General features: G+C 35.4%; 3 long non-coding RNA genes across 3 annotated transcripts; 1 reads left to right on the forward strand and 2 right to left on the reverse strand.

Moving 5' to 3' along the window:
- Positions 1-1,367: 1,367 nt before the first annotated feature.
- LOC124257479 lies at positions 1,368-3,520 on the reverse strand. The gene is made up of 2 exons (XR_006893284.1): positions 3,086-3,520; positions 1,368-2,286 (listed from the first exon to the last, which is right to left on the reverse strand). It is a non-coding gene; the product is annotated as an uncharacterized LOC124257479 (long non-coding RNA).
- Positions 3,521-3,528: 8 nt separating this feature from the next.
- LOC124257480 lies at positions 3,529-5,071 on the reverse strand. The gene is made up of 3 exons (XR_006893285.1): positions 4,965-5,071; positions 3,923-4,033; positions 3,529-3,672 (listed from the first exon to the last, which is right to left on the reverse strand). It is a non-coding gene; the product is annotated as an uncharacterized LOC124257480 (long non-coding RNA).
- A 45-nt stretch (positions 5,072-5,116) lies between these two features.
- On the forward strand, positions 5,117-7,823 carry LOC124257478. Its single transcript, XR_006893283.1, has 4 exons — positions 5,117-5,467; positions 6,020-6,105; positions 6,438-6,481; positions 7,685-7,823. It is a non-coding gene; the product is annotated as an uncharacterized LOC124257478 (long non-coding RNA).

The raw sequence follows: 7,823 nt of genomic DNA on the forward strand, positions 1-7,823 counted from the left end.
CATACACTTAAAACTGTATTTTGGAAAATGCTAGCCATATCAGGGCAAATATGACAGTTAATGTCAATTTTTGACACCTAGAACAACAAGGATGCAGACGAGAGAAGTTATACCAGGAATAATCTACAACGTCTTATAGACTCCCTGGTTATAGTTGCTCGCATAGGAGGACGAATACACTCCTAGGAGGACGAATACACAGTCTATACACTCACGGGGATCCTTGGGAAAAGGAGAAACTGAAAGAAGTAGTGGTAAAATCCTTCCTAAATTTCCAAAAATTTCCAAGCCTTGGAAACATTATCTTTCCAATTTTGGAAATTTTTGGAAATATGCTATTTCCAAATTGGAAATTTTTGGAAATCACCATTTTTTTTCTTGTGGCACGGGTTGGACGTCCAGGTACACTGACACCATTCACATAGAGACTGACAGTTTTGAGCATGCTTGATTGAAAGTTGAAAGGATTCCCATCATATTCCCCATTCAAATTCTTGCTTTCCACAAAGCCAATGATGTAGCGATTAGCAATGGGGTTGGACACATTATCAATGGTATGCGTCAGTTGAGAAACGGGGATACTGTTGACCTTGACCTCAAACTTAGTGAAGGGGTAGAGTGCATTGGAGTTATTTTGGAACAGGGTGTTGTGAGCTAGGATCAGTGCCGGGTTGACTTTGAGTTTGCATATTTGGAGATATGCATCGAGTATACTCTTGTTTAGCTTTACCACTCATCAAACAGAAAGCAGGTGATGATCTGTACAATTTCAAAGTCAAATCTACTCCATTGATCAAATGTCTTTTCATGCCAAACACATCTTCATACAAAGGTCCAGACATGCTCAGTTCTTTGCTTTTCTTGATAAAGTTACCACATGCAGTCAAACCATAATTGGTTCCAGTGACAGAATTGGTTGATTCAATGGCACCATTGTTTTCACCCTCATCTTTGTAAAACAGCTGTAATGTCATTTGGGAGTTTTTGGCATCAGCTCCATAGTTAAGCAATGTCACTACACAAAAATAAGTTTGTTTCCGGAACACTGAAACTGAGAGGAAACGGCATGGAAACCACCATTTCCAGTTGGTTTCCATGTAGTTTCCTAAAGTTTCAGTGTGGTTTCCATGAAAACTGAAACTGAATTTTGCACCATTTCCGGATGGTTTCCAGTGCGTTTCATTACCCACTCCTCCAAGCAGGATCAGCTGGTTTCCATGTTTTAGTTTTACTGTAGGTTTCAACCTGGTTTCCATGTTTAGTTTATTGTAGGTTTCAACCTGGTTTCCATTTTTACGTTTATTGTAGGTTTCAACCTGGTTTCCATTTTTAGTTTATTGTAGGTTTCAACCTGGTTTCCATTTTTCGTTTATTGTAGGTTTCAACCTGGTTTCCATTTTTTCGTTTATTGTAGGTTTCAACCTGGTTTCCATGGTTTTGTTTATTGTTGGTTTCAACCTAGTTTCCAGGTCATAACTTTCATAATACTTTACCCACTCCTCCATTTAAGCTCCTGCTGCTTTCCATGTGTTTAGCATATTGTTGTTTCAAACCTGGTTTCCATGAAACTGAATGCTAGCTATTTACCTGCTCCCCCAGGTGTTTCATGTATCAGATAGCAAATCAGGTATTTTATACAATTGAATAATGGTAAAACCTTTAAGATGACAAATAACAGAATAGAACACAAATGAATGAAAAGTTTATTAACAGTCAACAAATCTCAACAACTATGCCCCCATACATTAATAAAGCACTAAAATATGTAATTTTAAAACTCTTTGATTATGAACATGGTTAATTAATTATGTATCTAGCTACATGTACATAACATCAGGGACATAAGAGTAAGTGAGTAAAGTTTTCCTCCGCTTTTAGCAATATTCAAGCAACATCACAGCATGGGACATCAGAAATGCGTCTCAGGAATCAAAATCAGCAGTGTTGTTCAGCTGGTCTTCTTCTGCTGAACTTTTCACTGCCCAACTGGGCATGTCCAGTGGCAGATCAGCGTGTTGGACTTCAGCGTGTGGGATGTCTTCCCACATCTTCATTTTTTCGGCCCCTGGCAGTAGCCTTGAACAACCGCTGGTTGTCCAATTGTCGCTTATATGAACAAAGTTTCTTGCTTTCCCACCAGAAAGCAGTTGACAAGAGAAGATTTTCATCCCCTTCGTCTGACACCATGGGTGATGTCAGCTCTTTCCTCAAGAGAGGAAGAACTTTCTCCTTCTTCTTCTCCGGCCAGTCTATGGTTGCAATGGCCTTCAGCCTGCTTTCCAGTTTCTGAAATTTAGAAAACGATAAACAATCAGTACAAACAAGCATTCGTCAACAATATCCGTAGCTAGAAAAAAGAAAACCACCCAATATTGCTGTAGGAAAACTAAATTGAAACTACTGTTCTATAAGCAAGTAGTAATAAGAAATCTAACTAATCACCTGAAATGACCTGTAAAGGGGCAAAGATTTCAATCACAGTACAACTTAATGAAATTTGAAAGAGTACAGACACAAGTGAGAGAAGGACATATTTCCTTAGCTTGGGTTGGACATTTCATGACTGATTCTCTTTCAATAAATTATAAATGTGACTTATGGGAAACTGTCATTGCCTACTTATCTGCAAAATGTTCCTGTGAAAGCCATCTTATCTTCTGAATGTTGCATAAATCATGTTTAGATATTATGCGTATAGAACTATGAATTACCCATTATTGTGTCAAAGGAAACATATTTTCTTACACAGTTGTTTTTTGGTCTGAACATTTCACCTTGAACACATCAATTAACAATTATTTATTAACACCACCACACTTGTTAGTAGCTGCAAATACATTAATGTGAGATATAAGATTGAGGGGAACTCCCATTCAGTTTCTAGTCGACTAGAATGACCCCACATTTAAAAACAAAACTATACACTGGCGCTTTACTATTTAAAACTTAATAAAAGGTTCATTTTGAAAGTCACAGTACAATAAAAGAAATTACATTTACTTCCAATTGTTTCCAATCAAGTTTATGTTAAAACTTTAACCTGTGTAAGATTAGAATTTAGAATGATTAGATATTCTGTACTTACTGATCTGACCCTTTTGCTGTTCTTAGCAGACAACCTGTGGGCCTTTGCCTTTCCACTTTGTTGTCTTCTCAGGTCATCCCTCTTGTTGGTCCACACCCGCCAAAAGCTTCTGAAAGGAGATATGTATAAGTAGAAAGTATTTCCATTTGGATGTTAAAAAATAGTAGCTGTTTTTATGCATTTTCCCGATTTATAGGATTTACATTATTTTATTAATGCAAAGATGCATTGACATAAAATCAGAAATGAGATGTGTTCATCTGATAGTATAAGTATCTCAAAGAAGGTATAGCTTTTGAATTCAATAGTGGAAAACAGTTGTGCATTTTATAGCTCCCTTTATAGCCAATGGTTCTTGAGAAAAGTCGAAAATGAATAAAGATGACAAACAGATGCCCTGCCATGCCCATCCATTTCATTCCTGGCTGATAAGGTCAAAAGTTGGGTGATAACATTATTCTAAAATAGTGTGCTGAATAGCTATATGATGTCATACCTTCACAGGTACCAACTGCCCAACCCTGGTCTGCATACAGCCTTCTGGTCTCCTTACTACTCTCTTCACGCCTTCTTCATCTTCTTCTTTGCTGCAAAAGTAACAGCTAGTATGAAAGTGATTATTGATCATTTAGTCAAAATATTTGAAAGATGGCTTAGCATTTTGAGTACTAGTGAAGACTGGGATAAAATAACTTTATTTCACAATAACATTTTAAAGAAACAATAATATTTGAAATTATATTACTGAAATAATATGGCTGTGCATTGTAAATTCTGTAGGGAGGATTACAAAATGACATGAATGTAGTGCTAATACACATATGAAAAGATGTTCACCTTCAACATGGCCATAACTTTGCTGTAATTTCTTTTCATGTACACAGAATTGTTTATACGTTGGTCATCGGTCGCCTTCTTCAATTTTTCCACCACTGCCCTAATGGATTGCTGGAAATGTAGAAATTAATCGATTAAAGAAAACAATAAGGCAAAAACAGAAGAATAAATATCAGTAGAATACAATAATATGAAAAGAAACCAGATATGAATAATTCATATATTATTTTAAATTGACAATGTATAAGTGTATCCCTATTAATAACAACTTTATTATTAAACTTTCTATGCAAACTTTTCTGTGAATCAAACATAATCCACATCTCTTCAGATAAAATTCTTGACATAAGTGCTAAAATTTTTACATCAAATAATTTAGTTAAATTACATTATACATTAATAATATCTTACTTAGTTTGAAAACCCTTTTCCAAATCAGTTTCCAAAAATATTGAATTGATAATGTATCCACTCAACACCAATATAGTATCATATATATATATATATGTACAGGTATACAGGCATATATATATACATATGAAATTGTAACTAACAAGACATAGAATTTTTGTATGGAAGTGTTTGATTGTTATTAAACAATCTGTAACCATGCACCAAATTTGGCCAAAGAATTCTATAAATACAAAACGACTGGCTATCCCCACCTGTATTGGTTCAAATATCAAAAGCAATTTTCAATAACAAACTTTAAAAGAATTTCCAAACACTGGTTTTCTTACATAAGGAAAATATTCGTATTTATTAAATCTAAATACGTTTGGAAGTGATCTTGAGTCTTTACAACGTGTCAGTAATATCGCTGGATATATATGTGGTCTATATATTTATTGCAAAACATAATATTTCATACATTACCATGACGGAGCACTGGGTAATAATAATGTCCTTGCCAAAATGTCCACACGCATATGCTTGTCGAGTTCCATCAAGTCATCATAATATTTATTGTCCTAGTTATTTATTTACGATAAACGAATAACATTCTATTGGGAAATGTTATATCAAGAAACTTTCACTGTACCTGACAAGGTCGTGGGACGTTCAGTTTCTCTCTCTGTGATCGACGACTGCTGCTGAATACCAATTCGCGTACACGAACCTCCAAAGCTTCCAGACACACTCTCGATGCCATTTTTCTCGATTTAGATAATACGTACAAGCGTAGGAACAATCAATTGTGTTGAGTTTCTTATATAGCATATAGTATAAACGGGTGCCACAGATTAGGGCTACTTTCAAAACAACTCCTGAGATCAAGAGACAAAATGGCGGCAATATTGAGGGTTACGAACGGGAATAGGGGCATTGTGGGTAATAACAAATACGTAATCCTTTTTCGATTGGCAGGTATGAAAACATTATCTAGACCCAATTTGGTTGTGATTTCAAGACAAAAGTTGAAAATGACCACTTTGGCACATAAATCGTTGTTTTGATGAAATCTCACGAGTTCGCGTGCCCACCGACTCATTATTTCCGGTTTCGTCTGTCAACACATGGTTTCGTCTGTCAACACATGATCAGGTAAGTTCCCATTGTTTTTACAGCTATTTCATTTTGATAATAGGAGCCCCTTAAGACGAGACAAGCCCAAGGAAGCCGACAAACGAATCCCGACACTCAATTGACCTGACACTGATTATTTGTCAAGTTCTTTAACTCAGTGTCAAAGCATACTAGCTATAAACGCTTTTACTGGTAAATGTTACTCACTTTAAACCCTCAACTACCTCAATTCATAGTAAATCTTTGATATTCTGGTTATTGAGAAATCCCATCATGTATGTACCGGGATGACGATCGTTTAAATGACAATATTGTTACCATCCCAAATACTCTTTTCATATTCCAAAGCAAACTTATTAGATTTTTGGACGTTTAAGATTCGGCATTACTACAGTAGTATTCATCGTAGAATACCATTCATCCATATATATTAGATAAAATGTGACTTAGAATATTAACTCAATTATTATGATAATTATTATGAAAAATACATATTTACATGAGTGTTTTTTTTTCAATGTTAGATATACCATAACGGTTTAGTAATTCAACTTTCAATTTCCTTTTCAGGGTGAATAAAGTTTACTGTGAGCACTGAAATCAATATGTCTCACGTAAAACAGCATACAATCACAAGAGATGGCTTACTAACAATGGTAAGTTGTACATTATTTCTAAAGACATTAATGATGTTTCACAGAAGTACAAACTCTTCTGCATACACCTCTCCCATACAATATGCGGAACATAGAGTAGGAGTCATAGTCTGGTGACATCATGGTGTTATGTAAATAAAAATTCTAACAGTATAGTGATTTGGTGTCCCGAAAGGATCAGTCCTTTATACACACTCAGCATCTTGGTTCGACGACAACAGCATCAGTTCATAGGTAAATAGAAAGTTTGACCAATGTACCTTTATATGCTGAGTCAATTCACCTTTCAAAATGTTATTCTTGCATATCATTGTTTTATTATGTCATTTCAGATAAAGCAAGTGCCCCATCCTTGATTGACCAACACAAAGAGGAGGTGTGCATCGATACTATCTTTTGTTTTGCATATGTTTCAAATGTTATAATTCAGGATATGATATTTACATATTACTCTATATACATTGAAACCCCGATAAGTAAACTACTGATGAATGGCAACCCTGGTTAAGTAAACATCTTTCTCAATAACGTTATGATGGATAAGTAAAACGAATAAGTGGCAAGTCTGTTTAGTAAACCTTTCTCTCTCAACAATCCCTTCGGACAATTTACAACAGAAATGTGACTATACTCGGACCAGTCCTTGTGGATACACTCAGCAGTAATTACCATGTATCACCTGGCATCAACCACTTCGTTGTTAACGAGCCGACTAATTAGTCTCTTCCTGTATGTTGTTTATTGTCATAATTAATCCTAATCGGTGTCAAATCTGCCATACACTGGATATAACGGATCTGAGTAGAGGGGCAAGTTCAAACAGAGTGCCACCATTGATCACAAAATTGTGCAGTATGGTTGTCACAATCTGATGGAACAACAGTGTTGACAGGATTCCCTATGCTAGCAAAGGAGAAAAGGTATGAAAAGCAACCAGACATATATCAAGGCCGTTTAAACATCTAATTTCGTTCGTTCAAGGCCTTCTTTTAGTTGACTCATTTTCCGTGTGAAACTATTAGTGTAACCCTATAGTGAAACGACAGTGTGATGCTGATTCAAATTTGTGAAATAACAGGTGATATCACATGTACTTGTATATGAAATGTTTTTAATGATGAGTGTTGTTAAAAATGAATCAAATTTGTATATATCTATTTATTTTATTTTATTTTGATCTGCAGATAATTTATTGAATGGTCCAGGTGAAGGGGTCAGGTTGTCGTGATACAATGGGGATACGATGTCTATTTACTTTACTTTGGAAATGTGATACAACTTGCTTGAATGTATAAGTGACAATACGGATAAGTAGCAACTTTGCCATGGTCCCTTGGAGTTTTACTTATTCGGGTTTCACTGTATTGTAAATAATGCTCAGGCATATTAATTTTAGACATGATTAAAACTCTACAAGTCAAGTAAAATCAAATGCTCAAATAAGCCATATATTGCAATATTTCTATCTGTGTGGTAGAAACGTTCTTTGTGAATACAAGGAGAAATTTCTACTTTCTGTAATGTGTATTAATATTTTATAATTTTCTGACCACATTGAACAAATTTTGTATTGTTTCAGGTTCCAGATCTGGTGTTCTGTCCAACCATGTTGTTCAACAATGAATTTTACACCTCGGAAGGATATGGGCAGTGCAGCACCCCTGACATTATCATGGACTGATGACAGATCCAACATATCAGCATCAAGTTACCGCCCA

The sequence above is a fragment of the Haliotis rubra genome, unplaced genomic scaffold (assembly GCF_003918875.1).
Source record: "Haliotis rubra isolate DU_JTF1 unplaced genomic scaffold, ASM391887v1 Scf661, whole genome shotgun sequence".
Lineage (NCBI taxonomy): Eukaryota > Metazoa > Mollusca > Gastropoda > Lepetellida > Haliotidae > Haliotis > Haliotis rubra.